Here is a 21,654-nt window from a genome sequence, read left to right as displayed (position 1 = left end):
AATACCAAATCTGAGACTGGACATTAAATTTCCTAGATTTCTAAGAGTTGAAAAATTTGACCTGGATTTTCTGAAGAGCACCTCAGTTGGGCTCATAGTCTGAAAAATCAAGTTAAGAGAGAACGAAAGAATGACCAGCAGGCTAAGGCTCCTAATTAGAACCCTGTAATCCATTGTATCCATAGCCTTAGGCAAGCTACTTCAGCACTTTGCAGAGTCTGATAGTTAAGGAGGAGGAAGGAGCAATGAGCAGCAGTACAGAGGCTTTTTGATGTGCATTGTAACTTGCATTTCATGTGGATCAAATAGTTACCAAGCACTGATGGACTGGTTGAGTTTAAAGTACCACAGAAATCTGAGTATCCACTCTAAACGCCCTGCATTGTTTTCCTGATCTATAACCTTAAGCAGCGTGCCCAAGAGTAGAATTTCTTCTGTGGTTGCTATTTCCCTCCTTTTATATATTAAACAAGGAAAAGCATGCCAAATGAACAGGGGTTAAAACAAACAACACCAAAACCACACAAACCCACACTATCAACATTGCTAAGCCCAGACAAATTCCTAAGGAACTTTCAGAAGTAAAAAAAAAAAACAAACAAAAAAACAAACAAACAACTAAATCTGTGCTTTGAAACAAGAATAAAATTGTTTGTTTAAGCAGTCCTCTTAAACTTATTACTTAAACTACTCATTCTGATCCTGGCAGCAATAAACAAAAAAGAAAGAATGTCTAGATTAAATGATAACAGACAACCTTAAATTTACTCCACCCCATTCCAGGCCTTAGGAAAGGTTGGCATTGCATCCATTTCCCTCTCCTCTCCCTTTGCTCTCCCTTCCTTTCTGCTTCCTTGAGCAAGCCCCATCCCGTTTCCTTAGCTCTAGCTACAGTACTGCTGAGCAGCACATCAACCTCAGTGTGTGCATTTATTCCCTCTGTAGCAAACTACATTTGTTGCATAATTTATGTCTTAAACATCTTTAAAAGTTGACAACTAGTGATGAGAAGTCTAGCCTCACTTGGCTATATTTTGTAACATTTTTAGTGAAACAAGACATTGAGAGGCATGCAAATAATTTTGACAAGCTTTCTTTTACTGCGGGTTATTGCTAACAGAAAGGCACTGAGGCACTGCGCTGTCAGATTTAGATATTCCTGAGAACACACTTGTCCCCAGTACAGTAACACCACCAGCCCTGGATTTATATTATCACCATACCATGGTGCTGAAAGCCTCTGGGCTCAGCCCTGCTGATGGTCCAGCAGAGACTATAGACTACAGAGTCATTTTCAAATACAGGAAAGATTCCCAAGCTTCTGAATACAAATACATCTTAAATATCTCAATACTTGACTCACCGTTTGCATAGACAGAACCAAGGTGGCTGGATTATACAGAACAATCTTACAGCTGTAGAAAAAGCAAGCCCTACTGAAAACTTCATGTACTCACCTACTTTTCAATGGTGTGAATATACTCTTAAGTACATTTCTCCTGAAACTGGCAAGTCTCCTTCTCTCCCAGAAAGCAATTTGTATTGAGATTGCTGTGAACAGGATTAATGTGGTCATTTGAAGAACTGGGAACAAGGAAAATCCTGCAGCTCAAAGACAGTCTCAGGATAGCCTCACCTACATGGGCTCTGTTTACACACACACACACACACACACACACACACACACGCACATGCTCACGCACACATCTATCAGCCTGGTGGAGAACACTTAACTGCTTGACAGGGTGAGGCTGCAAATGCCAACTTTTTAATGAAACCCTCAGGTGAACATACAGTTCAGCTATGGGTCCAGCTGTTCATACAGAACGTTAATACCAAGATAGTGACTTTTAGAGCAGGGACCTTGGACATCATTCTTGGAGCATGCAAACCATCTCAGAAACTATTGAATCACTGAAAGATTCATTTGGGTATTTTCAGAGTCCTTGATTGCTTCCACTTATACCTAAGCATGACCTCATCCTCCTGTTATGAGACTCAGATGTGACAAATTATTATCATAAATGTGCCCCTGGATGTCTGTTACGGTGGTACACATGTTGCAAAACACACTGATGCATCAGACCCTGGGGTAGCATTTTGCTGGCTCTGTAGTGCTGGCATTCGAGTTACAGGGTAATATTATTTTGGACTGGTTTTGTGAATTAGAGTTTTGAACCTTATCTAAATATGAAACAATTAGATATTTAATAATTTGACGTATCTGTGACCATTTATGACTATTTTGTCTACAGTAACTGAACAGATTTTGAATCTGCCTGCTGCCAAAAATACCACTTACTGCTGCTTGGCCTAGCACAGAATCTCTCCTAGCACCTTGCTGTCCCTATTTAAGACAACTTAAACAATGTGTCAATCCCACAGAGACCTGCTGCAAACATGGACCTTCACCAGTTCTGTACCAGTTGACCACCTTAAAAAATTCAGCTTCAAGAGAGAACAGTGCTCATTTGACAGTCACACAGACAGGTGACATGCAGCTGCTGATTTTAGTCCATAAAAATCATTCTCTCCTGGAAAGTCTGTAGCAACAGCTTCAAGCAGTCAGTTAACCTTAGCGGTGCTCTGGGATATTCTTGAGACTTTTTTTTGAATGCTCATTGATTACTATAATGGCTTGTACAGTGTACATACACCTGCGCTCCTTCCCTGTCTTGTTCTCGAACGGCTTATTTCTCAAAAGCAGGAGGATGCCAGCTAGGCAGAGTTCAACAACCGTGTACATTGTGCAGTAAAACACAAGTCTGAGAGGAAGGGGAAACAAATGTGCATTTGCTGTCCTTCTTCCAGCCTCACCAAGAGTCTTAGCAAATGAACAGGAAAGGTTTCCTATTTCATTTAGTATGCCATTGCAGGTCACAAGATTATTCTCTACCATTGTAATCTCAAGTGCACTAACCATTGCTTTCCAGCATCAGCACCTTGACAGGGAGATGATCCCCACTGAATGAATCTCATGAGTCTGCATTTTCACCTTGTGTTTAACTTTCAATATTACATTGACCTACTTACTACTCCTTACTATAACCCCTGGCTATGCAATAGCAACAAGAGCTGTAGTCTTATATTTAGCAGCAGTATATCTAGACACACAGTTTACTGTAATATCTTGTGTTTGCTGTGTATGACACAATCTCAGACCGTAACTTTAAACATTCCAGTAATTTTAGAACATGATGCTAGCATATATACTTTTTCATCCACAGAACTCAAAGCATCTCACAGACGTATTATCACCACAACTATTTTTTCAGCAGAGAGGGTCATATTTAACCTACAGAGAAAAGACTCTTAATTAAATTCTGGTATTAGAATTGAAGGAGACAACACAGCAGAAACCACCTGAGTGTATGTTCTCTGAGAACAATGTGGCTTCAGGACTCCACCCAGAAACTGTTCAGCAGCAACAAGAGATCAAGTTTCCGGCACTGTGCAAGAAAATGGACAGCCACATAAATTAAGTAACTTGTTCGAGATCATTATAGAAATCCATTTCAGTGCCGGGAATAGAACATAGTTTGTCTGCTTTCCTGCTCTTTATTCACTGACCATAGTGGGTTCTCCACCACTCGCACAAACAACTGTCTCTCTTTTGTCTTTATATCCTCTCAATTCTTTACTTCCTTGCTATATCCTCCTAGCTTGCCCTTAAGGCAAATGATGCATGCTGAGCAATTTTAACCACCTCTCCAAGTCAATTCTTCAAATTCCTTAACCATTTTTCTTATCTCTCTGACATCACTTTGGCACTGAGGCAACAGAATTGAATGTAAATCCCGTGACTACAAGTTTTCTGCAGAGTGATGGAGACTTGGAGGCATCCTACCACTCCTCCAGTCTCTGGTGCAGACAGACCCGGGGCAGGAACAGGCTGCCTTCCCCCAGTGATGACTCCTCCACCCACAAGCACCCTCTGTCCTGACACAGCTCCCTCCCATATTACCAAGATTAGCAAATACTAGTTGCTGCACAGTTTTGCTCTCCTCTACACGAGACCCTCTATTGCAATAACAAGTAACCTTGAATCAAAGCCAAAATATCCCATATTAAGTATTAGACAGTTGAGGAGATTAGCATGATTTCCTGCAGCTCTGTTGATGGCATTAAAAATTAATTCATCTGAATGTATCAGCAAAACTTGCCACAGAAACTGAGGAATGAATTCTGCTCAGTTCCATACGAGCTTAATTTTAGATTAATACCGGAGAATGGAGCTGACCCATGGCAGACAATTCAAATTCCCTTTCTATATGAATAGATTTTTTTTGGGCTGTCATCTAAAAGCCCATCCAGCTGCAGATCCCAGAAATTATCTGGTCACAGATGCTTTATTATGACACCTGGGAAGAAATGAGCAAGAAGTTTACAAACTACCTCAGCTAGAAGCTGCCTTTGCCTGTCAGTCACATAAGAGGAGACCTAGGAAGTTCAAATGCAAAAAAATTGGCTTCAGAAACTCACCAGCCTGCTGTTGCAATATATCCAGAGGCAACAAACCATGTCAAGGATGCAAGATGAGTTCAAAGTGTGCAAGAGCTGAAGTGATCTGTGGAAGAAAATCGATACAGACAAACCTGCATTAAGTAGCCACACGAGAGATTAGCAAAGATCAGTACTTAACAAAGATCTTAATGAAGACAATCTTTTGGGAAACAGGAGAATGAATCATATTTATTGTGCTTCATACTGTCTTTTGAGGCAGAGCTTGCCTAGCAGAGGTGCCGTGTTTCCATAGATTTCCCCACAATATCCATGATCTGTGAAACATCAGGTAGCTGCACTGATAAATTCTTTGACTGAGCTAGACTGGAAAGTCAGCTTTGCAAAAGTAAATGCATGTAACTTGTGTAAAGCAGAAGAAAAAATGTAACAGTCCATGATAGGGCAAGAAAACCAGCTTAGAGTAAGATGCAAAACCCGTAAAAGCAGGTTGTGTTAAGAATAACGAAACTGAAGAGATTACGATAATATCTGCAAGGAATTTTTGGCTTCCTTGGCAACCCTTCAAGCTCATGGTATGCTTGTGCAGAGGAGAGAGAGGGTGACTTTACGGATGTTTATGTGCTCATGGCAAAACAAAAAGGGAGGAGAAAGAAGCATTTTCCAGCTTCAGAAAGTTACACTGAAAAGGGGCTACTGTTAATAAGAACAACCACCAAAAAATCCTCCTGGTTTTACTCAACTACTAAAATCCTGTCTTAAATTTCAAAATCAAGGCATGATGTTATTTTCAGAGACAAAATCCCATTATCTTGCATGTCCACTTGCCAGAACCCAGCACCTCTGGAGTGAGGTGTGCCTGCTGTTTCACAAATGAACAGTAATTGCCACTGATGAAATTTAGACAGTGCAACAGATATTAGAGCCTGGCCTACTGCCTCTTACAAGTCTCCTTCTTTTGGATATTTTTTCTTTCTCCCTGATGCAAACCACATTTCCATGAGACTAACTGTGATTTCAAACATACTAAGAGTGACAAAGCTTCCCCCAAACACATATACACATAATGTGTTTTCAGTGCTTTACAACCAGCAGACGTTTGCCTCATTTTATTCAGTCAAAATGTTTTTGCTCCTAAATGCCTTGATGGACACTTTCTGCAGAAGATATGACCCAGATTGAAGCCACCAATTAAAAACTACTGAAACCTTCATACAAGCCTCCCTCTCTTTTACCGTGACTACAAAAATTGATAAAGCACCTGGCTTTCCAGCTCTGCTGCATCCAGCAGGTATCCAACACTCCTGTGTGGAATTGCCTAGTTGGAATTAAAACATAACAAAGCTATCCCACCTTTTGCTCCAATTTTAATCCCCTTCCACTCTGGAAGATGGTTAGGGTGTGCCAGTTATAAAAAAATACAAAAATCCTAATAACCAGCAGCATTTCTTCTCCAGAAGGAAATTCATTGTACACTCCCAGCTTAACTCTTTACTATTAGCCTTGCAATAGCATCCACTGAGCAGCTGGGCAAGGTCTAAGCTACGTGGTAAAAACCATACAACACTGTTCACTACCCTGTTCACTACCCAGGGCCTGAGCTCGATGAGGTTCATTTTCTCTTCTCCACTGCTTTGCTCCTCTGCACACTCGGGCATGTCCTGGTTTCACAGTTACTCCTTCAGGTGATGGACAAGGCAGCTGTGCTGTGGGGCCTGTACCCCAGTCTTTCTCCAGGAGGCAGAGGGAGTGGTGGGTGTGTTTCACTCACACATTTGCTCCAGGAAAGCGCTCCTACAGCCTTCTTTCCTTTGCAAGACTCTCCTTGTTTCACTCTTTGCAGCTCACCTTCCTTTAATTTCCAACAGGAAGAATATGTTCCAGACGTGTCTTTTATTTGCTTCATTCAGTGCAGACCAAGATCCAGTGTTAAAAAGCACCATTTCCCCTGTTTCACCTGGGTGTCTCGTAGAACATGCTGGCAGTGTACCAAAACCACAGAGAATTTCTAATGTGGTTTTATCCTCCTTTACTTCACGGCAAAGACTACTGGAGTCCTTATTCCCAATGTAGAAAGCAGAAGAAATTATGCATAATCTTGTTTTGAACTGGACAGAAAGAAGTGCGATGCTTTCCTTTACTCAGCTGTTTGTAATACTGACACTTTCCCATAGGCCATAATCCCTCCTGAAAACCTGCTAGGGATTCTGGACTGATAGACATTAAGCCTTGGAGGAATTTCCATAGAGGTTACATCCAAATGTTACAGCACTAAAAACTCTATTAATAGTATAATAATGTGATATACTGGCACCAGGCAATCGCATACAAGAGCCCTGCATGGTGGTAAGTCTGAGACACCGCTCTGATGCGTGTGATTGGAGAAGAGTGAAGAAGGACGAACGTTTGCACTGCTTTTGTGACCACAAAGATCAAAACTATGATGGAATTCATGAGAGACGGATGTTTAAAGACCAATTCAATGAACAACTGAGACGAAAGCATTTTCCAGCACTAGCTTTCTCCTGCTGTATCCACCTCCCTTCTTAAGTGAATTGTGCAGCCTGCGCTCAGCTCTGTGCTGCTGCAGCTGCCCTACCATCACTACCCGTGCTAGCAAGTTTAAAGCAAATTCAGGTATAGCTACATCTTTGTCTTCCCTGTAGATACACCTTGTTGCTTGAGGCAAAAACATCTCATCCCACATCTTTCTCACCACCAAGCAGCAACAGCCCAAGATGAATGATCATCTCTAGGTTGGTGTCCTTTGTCACCTTGATATGTGCTCACAGAAGGAGCCACCCTAGGCGTGTGGGGGGCTATTTGGGAGTGCAGCCTCCCTGCCGTAGCTCACGCTGAGCTGGAACGAGCCATCACCTACCCAGCCCCCTCATACATTTCTTTTCCTGTCGGCATTAGAATTGTCAGATTGGCATTTTCAGCATGACTCTGCCAAGATGAACTTGAACTACACACGTATCTGTCTTCTTCACATCAGCGTGAATCTTCTTTCACTGCTTCCAGGGTTGTTAATCCTTCTCCTCTGGGACTGCACCAGGATGGTCCTTTCTTCTTGAGGATAATCGGACTGTCAAAGAGGATTCTACAAGGGACTGAACAGTTCCTTTGATTTTCCTTACTTCTTTATAATTAGGCATTCGGTCCCATCAGAGCAGAAAAAGGACAGACAAGAGTTCAACGACAATTCTGGCAATTTTTTAAATGGCTTTTCTAGGTGATGGTTAATCAGAAGCCCATTTCAGAACTTACAATTAAGAGGAATCCTAAAGATAAAGCTAGCAAATGATAAAGGAAGGAACCAGAGCGCGTAGGAAAGAGAAAAGTATTCACTCTCAGCAAACTGCTAACACAGAACTGTTCAGCCAGCCAAAAATGGGGTACCCATAATACATAAGGCAGCACCACAGGACAGACTTCAGAGGGCCAGAGTCTTACGGAAGGAAGGTTCCCTTCAGTGTCCCTTCAGCCATAAGGCTTGTATTCCACAGGCAACATAGATCTCAGAAGAACTAGACTGGTGTATACAAAACCAAGCATGTACATAAATCATTGCAATACTTCACAATGTCTAGACATGAGTGTATCACAACACTCAGCACATCAATGGCACACATGTTCTGGTTGCCTTTAGAACAAGAAGAGAAGAAAGGAGGTATTTCCTGGCTATGCCAGTCTTCTTTCTCCTATCTACACTGCATATACAAATTCTAATGAAATGCAGCCACTTCTGTGAAACACAGAACACAAAACAACTGGCTTTCTTAACATGACGGAGGGAAAGCACAGGAGACTTTCAGTTTGACTACATAAGACACCAAAACTAGATCTATCAAACAGCTATGTCTACAGAAAGTGAAAGACCATAATTTACCATCTCACCTGAAAAACAATTTTCAGCAGTATAGGGCTGCTAGCAGTAAAGTGTCTTGCTGGTTTATTGGTAAATCACAAGAGAGAGCATCTTCAGCTGAAGCATCAATGCCAGGCAATGATTTCTACACAATCCTGTGCTCAGAGCCTTGGAAAATTGCCTGGGTGTCCCAGCAGAATCAAACAAGATAAAGAGAGAGTGATTCAAGTAATGAGTAATAACAAGGCCTAGAAAAGACTGCCTGCTTACAGACAAACATGATATTTGCAGTAATTAATAAATGTGACAAGACAGAAAGGAGCTGGCGGTAAAGTAAGCATGAACAGGTTACAGTTTAAAGCTTCCACTCCCAATTTGGAAGTTCTGGATTTTATTTAATTTATTTTAAAGCTGAACCACCCCAGCACTCAAACCTAGGTTCGGCTTTTCATTTCACCAGTGGTGAGGAGGATCTGGGGTTAGAATTTTTGGACTGAATCTACCACAACTTCAAACAATAGCATTCAGTCCACACACTCTGCTGAGTGAGAAAATATCCATTGCAGAGTAAGGTTATATTGAATCCTCCAGTATTCTGAGAACAACTTCTCTCTAAGCAGAAAAAAAAAAAAAAAATAGTAGCCTGAGACCAGTTTTCCATTTTCCTCGTCAGGGCAGTTTCAGAAGACCCGTGTTCATTAGCAGTTTCTGGTAATCCCTGCAGGACCTGTAACCAGATGTATGTGGGAGAATGAAACATAGTACTGGCCCCGAGGAGCATTCCTGAACTTTATTTTTTATTATTACAGTTCATCTAGAAACGTTAACCATGACAAAGCTGTCCCTGGGACAGCCAGCATATAAACTATCCTCAGAAAGAAATTCCCTGCTCCAGAAGTGCTATAACCTCATAAGTAAAGGAATGAGTAATGATCCTCCAAGACCACACAGCAGCTCAGCAAGATGACTGGGGTCCAAATCTGAGTTTTTCAGGCTCCCAGGCCACAATTCCATCAGCTGGGTCAAAGGAAAGCAGCATGGATATTTTCGCTTGTGTAATCTAAACATACATTGCCCAACTCACACTCTTGAGCATCAGTCAGTGAAACGAAGCATACCCCAAAATAAATGTTGTCTCTACCACGTCAAGGCACTACAGCAAGGCTGGAAGATGCTGGTTTCTCAATAGGTAACTGTGGTGAAGAACAACACGTGGGTTGGGGCTTGCTCATCCATCCACTCAGAGATGCCAAGGCCGCACAACACCGGCAGCACCAGCACTGCTCACATCGCCATGGCGCTGGGTGACATGGAGAAGAGGAGGGCACTGGGGGCTCTCCCCTCCTCTTTGTGTAACTACACAATCAGGCCATGATTCCCCCTCTGTTTTTATCCTGGTGACAGAAGGTGAAAGCTTGCTATTCCCAGCCACATTTATTTATCACTTTACTCTGGTCTCCATGGAAACAAGTCATGATATTACCGGCTGCAACAGGGAGGTCGGGAGGTCTGCAGAAGCTGCTGGGAGCCAGTGGCACAGAGCAGAACAAATGCTAAAACTAGAAAAGTGTAATTTCTCTGCAAAGAGCAATGAAATAAGTGGCAGGAGAGTTGAAAAGCACTAAATGTGAGAGGCCTGAACTTAATACCACTTCAATTATTTAACAAGATTGTCTCGTCTATGTATTTGGATGACTATACTCAAACCTCAGGATTGCTGAGGTCATCTCATCACTGCTTACAGACAGTGCTGGCATATTGTATCTCTGCGCCCACTGGGCACCTTTGAATTGCTTTTTATCAGCCTTCTCTAGAAAAGATGAACAAGGCAAAAAAACTCAAAGCCAGACACTCAAGACTTGAACTTGATCCTACTGATACCAACAACATCAGGTGAGACCAGACTTGGCTCTAAACTAATAAACACAGATGACAGTAATAACACAGAAATATCAGTAGTAAATGCATGCCATGCAAGATGGCATCTGGAGTTGGGGACAGTTTTGCTAGGGACCAGAGCCAGGTCATATGATTAGTTCAGTACTGTCAAACTCTCCTGAGCTATTTAAATGTCTAAATTGTGAAGAATGTGAAATGTGTCTTCCCTTATCCATTTTGTAAGCTAGAGAAAGACAAGTTAAAAAACATTTCAGACAAGGACCATAGGAGTTGGTAGGAGACACTGACCTGTCCCACCTCCAGTAATTTATGTTTTACTTACAGAGTGTCCATCATCCACTTCCCAGGATAAATGCCTACAACAGTCAGCCTCTTCTACACAAGTTGCTGATGGGAATGTCCCAATAGATCTGTCTTTACACCCACCTGATATACCTCACTTGTACTACATGGCAGCCACAAATGCAGTGATCTTATAACTAGATTTCTTGACACACCTTGTGTATACCTCAGGCCATAATCCAACTTCCTAAGGAAGCCTGGGAGAAGTCTCTAGCAAGGATGGCACACAACAGCCTGTTACTACTTATAAGAATCACATCCTTCGTTTTCATGATGAGAGAGAACCATTTGAATCATTTCATCCAAGCTATAACAAAGAGCATAAACTATATCCTTGACACTACCTCTTGTTTGAGCTACAAAATAGAGTCTAGAAGGTGAGCCCAACCAAAAACTCTGGTTATAAAAAATAACTGCAATGCTTGGACAGGGTTTCCTGCAATTCAGCACTGGCATAATTAAAAATGGGGACCCTACCTCCAGTCTTGCTTCAACCCAAATTATGTTATGCATTTGTCTGCCACGCTGAAGAGCAAAACAGGTTTTGTTCCCTGTGCATAGACTGTCGTGAAGTCACCCATAATCTCTGTTTTCTAAATTCAGTATATTCAGTTTCTGGAGTCTTGTGGTAGAAGACCAAAAACCAATTGATGGAAAAATATGCTGCTGTATTTCACAGAATAAACATATGATAATGGTAGGTATCTTAAATATGTATTTGTTCATTTTGCCTTTGCTTTAGACATGCCATTCCCACTGCACTAAATTGCAAAGATTCTTCCATAAGTACCTGGCAAACATCTGAATTATCTGAGATAGAAAATTGTTCGTGATCTCATAATAGAATGAAAAGACTCTGAATCTTCAATAACCAGGTCTTTAAGAAAGGACATATTATTTCTGAGTATTGAAGTGCTGAGTTATTCAAAGTTTTCAGCTGCTACAAAGTCAGCATTGGTCCCAAGAGCTCATATAAGGTGCCAGAGAGCCTTCCTAGAGGCTGCCTATGAGCCAGAAATTTAATTTTTTTTTTTTTAAATTTGATTTGTAATAACATGTAGGACTTGCAGGTTGCATGTGTAGCATCAGTGCAAAGTGGCTTGTTTATTTGTTTTCTGGCCAAGAAACAACAGGTGCTATTACTGAGAATGTCTTAAATACAAAGAATTGCAAATGAACTCTACCTCATAAAGAGTGTGAGGACAGATTTTCAAAAAGCAGCTCTGATATATTTGCAAATAGTGTGTAGGCATGCTTGTGAGCATCACCAGCACTTCCAACATAGCCACATGCAAACTGCTATAACTCTCGACATAAGGGGTTCTGCAGGTCCAGGCATCACACTGCCAGCAGTCGTTTTACTCAGGGACTGCCAGCAGCAGAGTATATTTAGAATTGTTTAAGCGGAAGTCACGCACTTGCTTTTGAAATTTTGGCTCAAAATGTAAATTGAAGAAGTCAATATTCATCTATTTATAAGAATCTAAAATCTAGAATGCTAAAAAGAACAACTGATTTGCTCTTCAGTTTTCACAGATGCTGTAGCAAGTATTCATCTGATCATGATTGTATCATGTGTATGTGATCAAGTGTACATTCAAAGGACATCATCCCTATGGTGAAGTCCTGCAGTTTAGTAAGGAATACAAATCTACTGACCGTTTTAAATTATGTTTGAGTCCTGTGCCAGATGAGATTTACATCAGCTTTGTATCTCATCCATCTCACACCAAACTGCACTACGGGCTCTTGGTGGAGGCAAGCCAATGGGGCTGTAACATAAATATGCTCAGAGGCAGCACATCCATATTGGCCTACCAAGAAGAAAGAACTAAGAAAGAAAACGGAACTAATTAGTACTGTAATGTGTCTGAGGCTAGATTTAGTGTCATTCAACAACCACAGGCAGCAAAGGAATGAAGAAAAATTGAGCCAATTTGTGGCTCAGTATTTATTAGCATTTAGATAATACGCCTCATCCATCATATACAAGGAATGTTTCAAAAGTACCAGTGCTCCTGTGTCCTGAGTGCCCAGAACCCTTGTAAATCGCTTTCCTTCTTGCCAAGGATAAAACACATTCATCTGGATGCAAACACTGGGGGAAGACATTTTTTTCCTTGTGATGGAAATAAAGACTGATGATACAAAGGAGTCATAAAACTAAGAGGCTGCAGATTAAGACAGAAGGAATCCACTTCTTCCCGCTGACGTACATCTGTGATTTACAGGCTGCCAAGCACAGCCATGGGATTATGGGAATAAAATCCCAGTTGACATTGACAGAGATAATTTGAAAGCATTGAAAAATCTTCAGCCAAGTTGGTTGCTCCATTACCCAGCTGTTATTTAGCAGGCAGAGAAAGGGAACCCTGAGGCTACGGAAAAGGACCTGTAGAGGTTCCAGAAAGGAAAACATTAAACACAATAGTAAATAAATTTGATTCCTCTCTTTATCCAGAAGATAAGTGACTGTGGACAGCACCAGATTGAGATAGGACTGAACAATAAAACCATTTCCAGCTGTTGCAACCACCCACTCCAAATAATCAGTCTGGAATTAACCTTTTATGTGTCATTTAAAGCATAGTTTAATTTCTACAGGGCCACTGCTTTGCAAAGAATGGGTTCTTACCATCACTTACTGCTTAGTGTAGAGAAGAAGATAGCGGCAGAACTTCACAGTTTCACTGCAATCTTGGAAAGCATGTTGTTTTTCTCTGTTTTTCAAGTTCATTCCCCAGACACTCCAAGACCAGACTCCCAGAAATCTTATTAATTTTTGCCTCAATAAAACCCTAAGTAAGTGGCTGAAATTAAAGATATAGAAAATTAAACATACACTTAGGCACTTGACAAGTCAAGGCCTATAAAAATTAAACTCAAAATGAGTCTTTTCATGTAGATTTCTGCTTTTCTAAAATTCTAATAAGTTTTGACCTTTCATCCCAATTCAGTATGGGCGACACATTAAAAAGTCTTACATAATTTCCAGGAAAAATAACTCTTGCCTACCTTTAAGAAAATAAATTGTTCTCCATCCTAAGTAGTTGTCAGCTTGGAAACAGTTAGGCTGTTCAGTATTTCAGCAGCTGTTAACTAAAGAGAAACAAAAGAAAACAAAACAACCTATTTCATAACAAGCATCTATAATGATTATAAATCATTAATGTTGGTTAGTTTATTAACATAACAGTGACATCAGACTTGGTATTCCCAGCACAGACACATAATGTCTCAAGTTATTTGTTTATTTATTTGCATAATCTTTGACAGCAGTCAGGTTAGATGATCCATTTTGAGTAAAATGGCAATTCCTGGGCTGTTACCAGTGGATACAAAGACCCAAGAATGGTGACAGAAGAATTAACTCGCAAAATGTATTTGACAAATAGATGAGCTTCAAACTCCCCCGTGGCTTGGGACTATAATGAGGAAGGAGGTTAGTAAATAGGAATATTTTAATTCAGGAACAATGACATGCAATTAATATCAGTGCCATACAGCTACATATGCTGAAAACAATTACGATATGCTGAACGAGCAGTTATGTTTACTGAGATTTCTGTGCCAGCAAATACTGGGGATAAAGTATGCTTAAAATAGCAAGAAATTGCAGTTCCATATAACTGTTTCTTCAAAGTTCAGCATCTCCTTTTTTTCTCCCCACCATGTGCATGCACCATCATATGAATATAATTTAAGGGCAGTAATACAGCTGTGGTGCATTGTATCTTCATGGGTTTCATTCATTTGCACATCTACCCCATAAATCACCTCACCACACATTTTGAGTTCTTTAAAGGGATTTTAAATGTCAAAAATGTATCTAAGAAAAACAATTCTGCATTTCTAGGCACAAATCCACCTTGGATCCAAAACCAAATCCAAACCTTGGAAGAGGCAGAAATTAACCCAGAAACTAACGAAGGGCTCAGCTCACACCTTCTTCCATCCTGTAAAGCAGACCTGGGTCTGACATCCCCTCTCCACTCAACACCTCTCTCCACCACCCCACAGCTCCAGTGCTCAGCCACACAACGGCAGCTTCACCTGCCCAGCGCCACCTCTCCATTAACACAGTGGGTCATTCATGAAGTTCAACAAGACTAAGTGCAAGGTCCTGCACACGGGTCGGGGCAATCCCAAGCACAAATACAGACTGGGCAAGGAGCAGATTGAGAGCAGCCCTGCAGAGAAGAATTTGGGAATATTACTGGATGGAAAACTGACTGTGAGCCAGCAATGTGTACTCGCAGCCCAGAAAGCCACCCGCGTCCTGGGCTGCATCAAGAGCAGTGTGGCCAGCAGGTCAAAGGAGGGAATTCTTCCCCTCTACTCAGCTCTCATATGACCCCACCTGCAGTGCTGTGTCCAGCTCTGGGGCCCCCAAAATAAGGACATGGACCTGCTTGAGCATGTCCAGAGAAGGGCCACAAAAATTATCAAAGGGATGAAACACCTCTCCTATGATGAAAGGCTGAGAGAGTTGGGGTTGTTCAGCCTGGAGTATAGAAGGTTCCGGGGAGACCTTATAGCAGCCTTCCAGTGTTTAAAGGGGCTACAGGTAAGATGGGGAGGGACTTTTTATCAGGGAGTGTCATCACAGGACAAAGGCTAACAGTTTTAAACCGAACGAGGGTAGAATTAGATTAGATGTAGGGAACAAGTTCTTACCTGTAAGGTTGGTGAGGCACTGGAACAGGTTGCCCAGAGAAGTGGTGGCTCCCCTCTCCTTGGAATTGTTCAAGGCCAGGTTGAATGAGGCTTTGAGCAATGTAGACTTAGAATACCCTTGCAAAATGTGCCACCTCGTATTTTAAAAAGTGCAAATGATCACTATCTTGATTGCCAGCATTATCTGAGCAGCACCAGTTCCTCCCAGTACAGACATAAGACTGGAATAAAGGTTGCTACCAAGTCTATCATCACCAGCACTGCTCCTTGAAGTCGACACTCAATGGTCTGGTACGAACTGGGTATGACCCAGTCTGTTTTTCTAAACTAGTCATAAATAATATAATACCTGTAATGACATGGCAGAGATCCTCTCTTTCTCTGGCCATTGTCCTATACAGTTCTGTTCTTGCCTGTTGGATTATCTGAAAAGCCCAGGCAAACTCATGGTGAACTTTTATACCTTAAACTTGGCTCCTGGATAAAATGCTGTTTGACACTTGACAGCCTTAGATCTTGCAACTTCTAGAATAAAAGTATGTGAGCATAAGTCTCCTGGTAGAACAAAAACTGAGCCTGACAGTAAAGTGCTTTCTTGGGGGATAAACAACTCCCCAATTGCTCAGCTGCTGCACCTCATGTCAGTTGACTGTAATAAATGCATGACACAGACGGAATAGGGAGGAGAAGGCTGGCTGATTTCTTCAGTCTAGTCCACAAACAGATACAGATGCAATCACACCAAAAATAGGAAGTATACTCAAGGAAATATGAGAAATTAAAAACACAGAGGTATATACAGTGTTCAGGAATAGTGAAGGGTACGCAGGTAATGATCTAGCCATACATAAAGCCACCCCACATTATGGCACACCACAGAGTTCAAAAAACAAATGGGTAGGTGACATTTCATGCACTGCATTTGAACCCCATCTCTACACTGTTATCAAACCAATAGCTGGAGGATTTTTAAAGCCAGAAAGCCTCTATTAAACCCAAGCAGCAGGCAAACAAGTGACTAACAGCATGCCCATTGCCAGTGACAGCTGATATTGGAGGGGGTCTGTGGGAATAAGAGATGAGTGCTCTTTCTCCATTCTAAATACTCCTGAAAGCTCGATAAATCAGTAACGCTATCCGTGGCAGGAGCAAGGTGTCACACGTTCATGGTGACTGGTATAGGCAGGTAAAAGTGTGTCCAGTGGCTGGTCTGACAGAGCACACAAAGACAGATGACTGCTACCGCCTTCACTGTTTCAGCTGATGCCCCACCTTCTTCTGCCTTACCCTTTGCTTTTGCTCTTTCTGAACATATTTCTGCATTGTTGCTGCTTCTGGCTCACCGTCTGCTTTCTGCTAATGTTGCTACTTTGGTGATTACACAGCCTTCATATCTACACCTGTGGCTCCACAGTCTCCCCACCTGTCCCTGGCTCTACAGTAGCAGCCACCCACACCGCTGCAAGTGAGGAATGTGTGTCTTGGCGTGACAAGTCCTACGAGGTGGGCGAAGTGCAAGAGGGAGGCAAAACTTTCAGGGGATCTGTCCTTGGAGGGTTTGATTTGTGCGAGACAGAACATGAAAAAGAGCATGTAAATCTAACGTGGTTTGCATTTGGTTTGAAAATGCTAAAACCTGTCATGGCCTCCACCACTTGCTTACCCACAAGCTGCCTAGCTCATAGGCCCAGCAGGCTATGGCTGCCTGCACAGTCACAAGGCAGGCTGAGTCTAAGGAGCTCCTTTTCTCCTCAATCCACTGTTGTGCCCCTCCCAAAAGACCCAAAACCTTGGGCTCAGCCTGGGCTATGTGGAAATGCTGTGAGGGCAGGCGTAACCCATCACACTCACCCAAGCGCTCAGCCTGGCCCATCCACACTGGGAGGAGGTCTCAGCTTTAAACATGTCAGTCAACAGAATGCACTCAAAGGCTCACCCTCTGCACTCCCCAAAGTTTACCAAAAGCCGTGGTTGAGTGTAGATTTGAGTGTAGGTTTGAGTGTAAACACTGTGGTACAAGGGGACTTTGGACTCAAGCAGTGATGCAAGCTCACACCCAAAATATCCTATAGATTTACCTGTTGTCTCTCATATGAACCCAATCCTAAATACGTAAAGATACTCTTTTTCTTTTATGATGAATATATATAAATATGTGTCTTCCTGTGCAAAAAGCCACATCACGGACATGTAATAATGAAAAATGAAAAATACCATACAACTTTACTGTAGTCCTACAGAAATCTCACATAATGAATCAGTTTTTCTAAAATTTATGTAGCACATATTGAATAAACCTGGCAGACGTCTCATTTGAGTTACCAGCTGGCACTGTCCTGTATACCTGCTGCACTGCTGAGCCAATGTCAGGTTCATAATGTGCACCCTACTTCTATTTCTATTCAATGGGAGTTACAGATTATTATTTCAAGGAAGGTTCATGGTTCTTCCTGAATATATTGTATTTTTACTGGTGCACAAGCAAAAGTGCACCTCATAGGAATGAGGCTGTGAAAGAAAATATCATGAAAAGCTCTGTTAGGGAATGCAGGAGCCATTCAAGGTCTTCTCAAGATTAACAGCATTTTTATGGAGATTTAGTTGCCCGTCTTTCTGCTGATGCTTTCAGTAGGAAGCTGCAGTAACTTGACTTAAAATTAAATGAAGCTACTTACACGCATAAAGTTAACCAACCACTTAATTAGTTTCCTAGTCAGTCTCTTTCAGTAAAATGAAAGAGGGGGAGGAACTCGTGTTCATTTGTCTCAGAAAAACCTTTTTTTTTTTAAAGGAAGGATTGATACTTTGCTGTCTATTCACAAGGAAGAGATCTGGTGTCTCTCTGTATGGAAGCATGCTGTCCTCTAAAAGAAACTTAATGTTCATCAAAATCACACCGTATTTTAAAATGCCTCTGTGAGCATCTCATTTCTTAGCTAACAGCTGCTTGCACCGTGGGTAGACAGAGCATAATCTTGCACCTCAGCACATTCCTTACAGTGATGAAGTGACAAAGTAACAGGAAGAGAGACATCAAGGGGAAAATGGAGGAAGGCAACCCCTGTGCAGGGTCTTGCTCAAATGAAAATGAGTTGTCTCATATGCTTTGTTAAGAGCATCCCTACCATTTTACACCTTTTCCTTTCCTGAGTTACCTTGTCCCTTATAATACACTTCACAGCTAAAACCAGTACTTCCCCTTTCCCAGGCACACCATCCCAAGGCTGGTCACCCAGGGCACTGATATATGCTTACATTCCTCAGACTTGTAAAGTGTCTCAGGCTGGCTTTGCTCTTTGCTGATTTTCTAGACTGTATCATCTTGAGAAATAATGATACCTGGGAGTTGTTCTCTGGGCATGGTTTTGGCTTTTGAAGGAGGGCAGGGAAAGTCCTGAAAAGCAGGGTTTGCCAAGGAGCCTTCCGTCCGAGCACAGCTAGATTTGGGTTGCTTAAAGGCTGGGTTCAGACCCATTATAGCTTTGTGCAGTGTTATGCTTTCTGTATCAGATTACAAGTATTCTGCTAATCATGCCACAATCTTCTCTCATGAAATCAAACAACTTTACTACATCATGTTACCGGACAGTCTTGGCTGGGCAGATGAATGAAGGCCAGCCCTGTGATTGTTCGAGGATGAAGCACCTCATTGTAGGGACCTGTCCTAATGCTTTGTCGGGGTTCATCGGCTATTGAGAAGCAAATGTCTCAAGGGGCTGAAAGGCTGCAGTAGTGATTCTTGACAAGGAGAAGACAACAAACGTGAGGTACTGCATTGAGCTCATTTCTCTCCTGAGGTCTCAGCTGTAGCTCTGGCAGGATGACAGTGGAGAGACACATACATTTCAATAGCTATGTCTGCTGCCTTAGATCAGGATGGAATGGTCAGGTATGGTTATGTTATTTCAGCAGAATCAGGGTTTTTTTAGAACCTCTGTAACTGTTTATCTTCAATGCTTTCATTATACATTTTAGGGCAAAGTGAAAAACTACTGATTTTCTCTGCTTTTTTCCCCCCTAGAAATATCCATAGTCATATCAGGGAACTGCATGATAATCAATTGGTTTTGCATGGACTATGATAAGGACAGTGTGAACCAGGCTGCTTGCTTCCTAAGAAGGTACCAGCAATTCATTATATGCTTTACAAGCCCCACTCTGCACAACTTCTGAATTTACTTTTTTTATCTGCCTTCTTATTAGACTTTATCTTTAAGCTATTCACGACTCTCATTAATTACCAGATTCCCCTGCAAATATCTGGGAATGTATCTCAGGTCTGAGAGATTGCCCTAATATGAGCAGACGGAAACATTCCTTTAAGATTTTTAAAGAGGAGCCTGGGGCAGCCTGGGAGCATGGAAGTCTCCCATAATGTTCCACTTAAGCAGGAGGAGGAATGAGCAATCTAAGAGGTCCTTGCCCACACATTCTTAACCTTTCCTCTTATATCTTTATCTTTGTTCACCATCCTGCTGCATTCTTGTATTGTCACAGGATCATGAAGACTTCCAAACACATGGATGGGAGGTAAGAAGCAAGAGACATCTCATCTTGTAGGCAAAGTGATGGGTAACCAGACTCCTACACCGAGATCCTAATGCTGAAAGCTTTTGTCGCATCAAAATTAAGATCAGTGGTCTTAGATTAGTTTGAAGAGAAGTAGATTTTTTTAAAAAGCACACTAACAGAGGCTTAGACCCCATTACTTGCCTCAACTGGACAAGCCTGATCCTTTTGCTGAGCTTAATGGAAGTACCCCTCACAGTGTAGCAAGAAGAGAATAATCAGACACTAGTTAGGTTGGAATCTGGGTTACAGGTATGGCTATATGGTGAAATGAGGATAAATCTAGACAGTAACATTTACTCTGTAATTAAGATAAATGCTAACAGCATTCTCACGTGCGTTGTGACTGCAGACAAGCAGCGCTCAGTCCATGTCAGGCTATGGCAGACTGCAATGGAGCAGCAGGTGCACTTTACATCAATGGCTGCCTGAAAGAGGAAACCTTTAATTGCAAATAAAATCAAAAGTTGCCTCTCCTCTTTCTACTATTTTAGAGCACGGTGTAAATTCTGAAAGAAGTATGTATGGGAAAAGTTTAACACATCTTTTGTGTCATGACTTGTGCTAGCTAAAGATAACAGAGAGAGATGCCACATCCTTCTGTTCCCATGTTTCCGTGTGGTGGCAGACATGGTCAGGCAGAGGGCTGATGCAGATGTCTGTGTCGCTTTTCTGATAAGATCTGACAATATTAACGAGATTCAGGAATCACTCGTCATGGCGAAAGGTCAGTAATGGCTTCATTTTACTCTTGAATCCTGACAGGAATAACTGTGTAAGTAGTGAGAGTGGTATCTCAGACTGGGAAGAGAAAAGAGGGGAAAAAAAGGCAGTGGGAAAAGCTAATTACAATCTGCAGCCAATTTGAAACACTTCTCTTGGTTGGGCTCATTATCAACACTGCGATCAGGCATTTCACCTATCATGGAGTGCCTGATAAACACTGATATTCTGTTATTAACATATTGCCATCTATTATCTATTAATGCTTGTTAACACTCCTATAGTGGCTAGAAGAACCCTCCCCGTGGTAGTATTTCCTCCTCTGCATGTTCTTTTCTTCCTTTTCTTTGCTTCTGCGGTCAGATAGGAATCAAACAGTGAGAGTTTCTGCCTAACTCCTTTCGACATCTCTGATAAGGTTATCTGGGATCCTAATGGTACATCCTAAACTTAGATTCAAAAGCAGAAAATCACTAATGGGCTCCTGTGAGCAGTAGAGATTCTGCTCTTTTTCAGGCTTTAAAGCTCCCTGCCGTGGATTGAGCCAGTTTGGTCTTCTGACACGGAAAAGCTGTCAATCATCTCAGTCAGTGCCCTCACTAAGCAAGGCATTTCACAAGCCACATGACCCAACCAGCCAAGAAACTGAGCAGGGGAAGGCAACAAGTGTCTTAGATCTGTATGGCATTATGAGGGATAGAGATGGGAGCCTACGTGCTCTCAGACGCTGGCTGTTTTTTGCCGCTACTCTTCACCTTTGCCTGAAAGGGAATGTATTGACAAAGGGAAACTTCAGCAAGAGTTTAATCAAAGCTTCACACAAAAACGCTGGAAGTCTGTCCGTGTCTGTTAAAAGGCTGAGAAAACTTTAAGGTCTGTTGTCTGACAGTGGTAGCACTCATTATACTATATTCCAGACTCATCATTAGGCTAAAATGAAGGGCCCATTTCTACAAAGTGCAGAGCTGAGAAGAGAAGAGAATGAGTCTCGATGACTCTTCCATAAATGAGACGTCCTTGCTTGCCACTTGCTTTGTTACTCCACACATAGCCTTTCCTAGCACATACACATGTTTCTCTATTTGCGTTTGGCTCTTTGCACAGCAAGGACA

At 41.9% G+C, this 21,654-nt stretch overlaps 1 long non-coding RNA gene across 1 annotated transcript in view; it reads right to left on the bottom strand.

Annotated features, from left to right (window-relative positions):
• Positions 1-18,977, bottom strand: part of LOC141964778 (uncharacterized) — a 33,705-nt gene extending 14,728 nt beyond the window's left edge. The window contains exons 1-5 of the long non-coding RNA XR_012634381.1: positions 15,251-18,977; positions 13,589-13,672; positions 13,219-13,383; positions 4,483-4,567; positions 1,458-1,551 (exon numbers count right to left, since the gene is read on the bottom strand). This is a non-coding gene — a long non-coding RNA (uncharacterized LOC141964778). The remainder of the gene's footprint in view (positions 1-1,457; positions 1,552-4,482; positions 4,568-13,218; positions 13,384-13,588; positions 13,673-15,250) is intronic.
• Between the last annotated feature and the right edge of the window lie 2,677 nt (positions 18,978-21,654).

The sequence above is a fragment of the Athene noctua genome, chromosome 11, assembly GCF_965140245.1.
Source record: "Athene noctua chromosome 11, bAthNoc1.hap1.1, whole genome shotgun sequence".
NCBI classification, from domain to species: Eukaryota; Metazoa; Chordata; class Aves; order Strigiformes; family Strigidae; genus Athene; species Athene noctua.
This window is presented reverse-complemented; position numbering and strand designations above follow the sequence as displayed.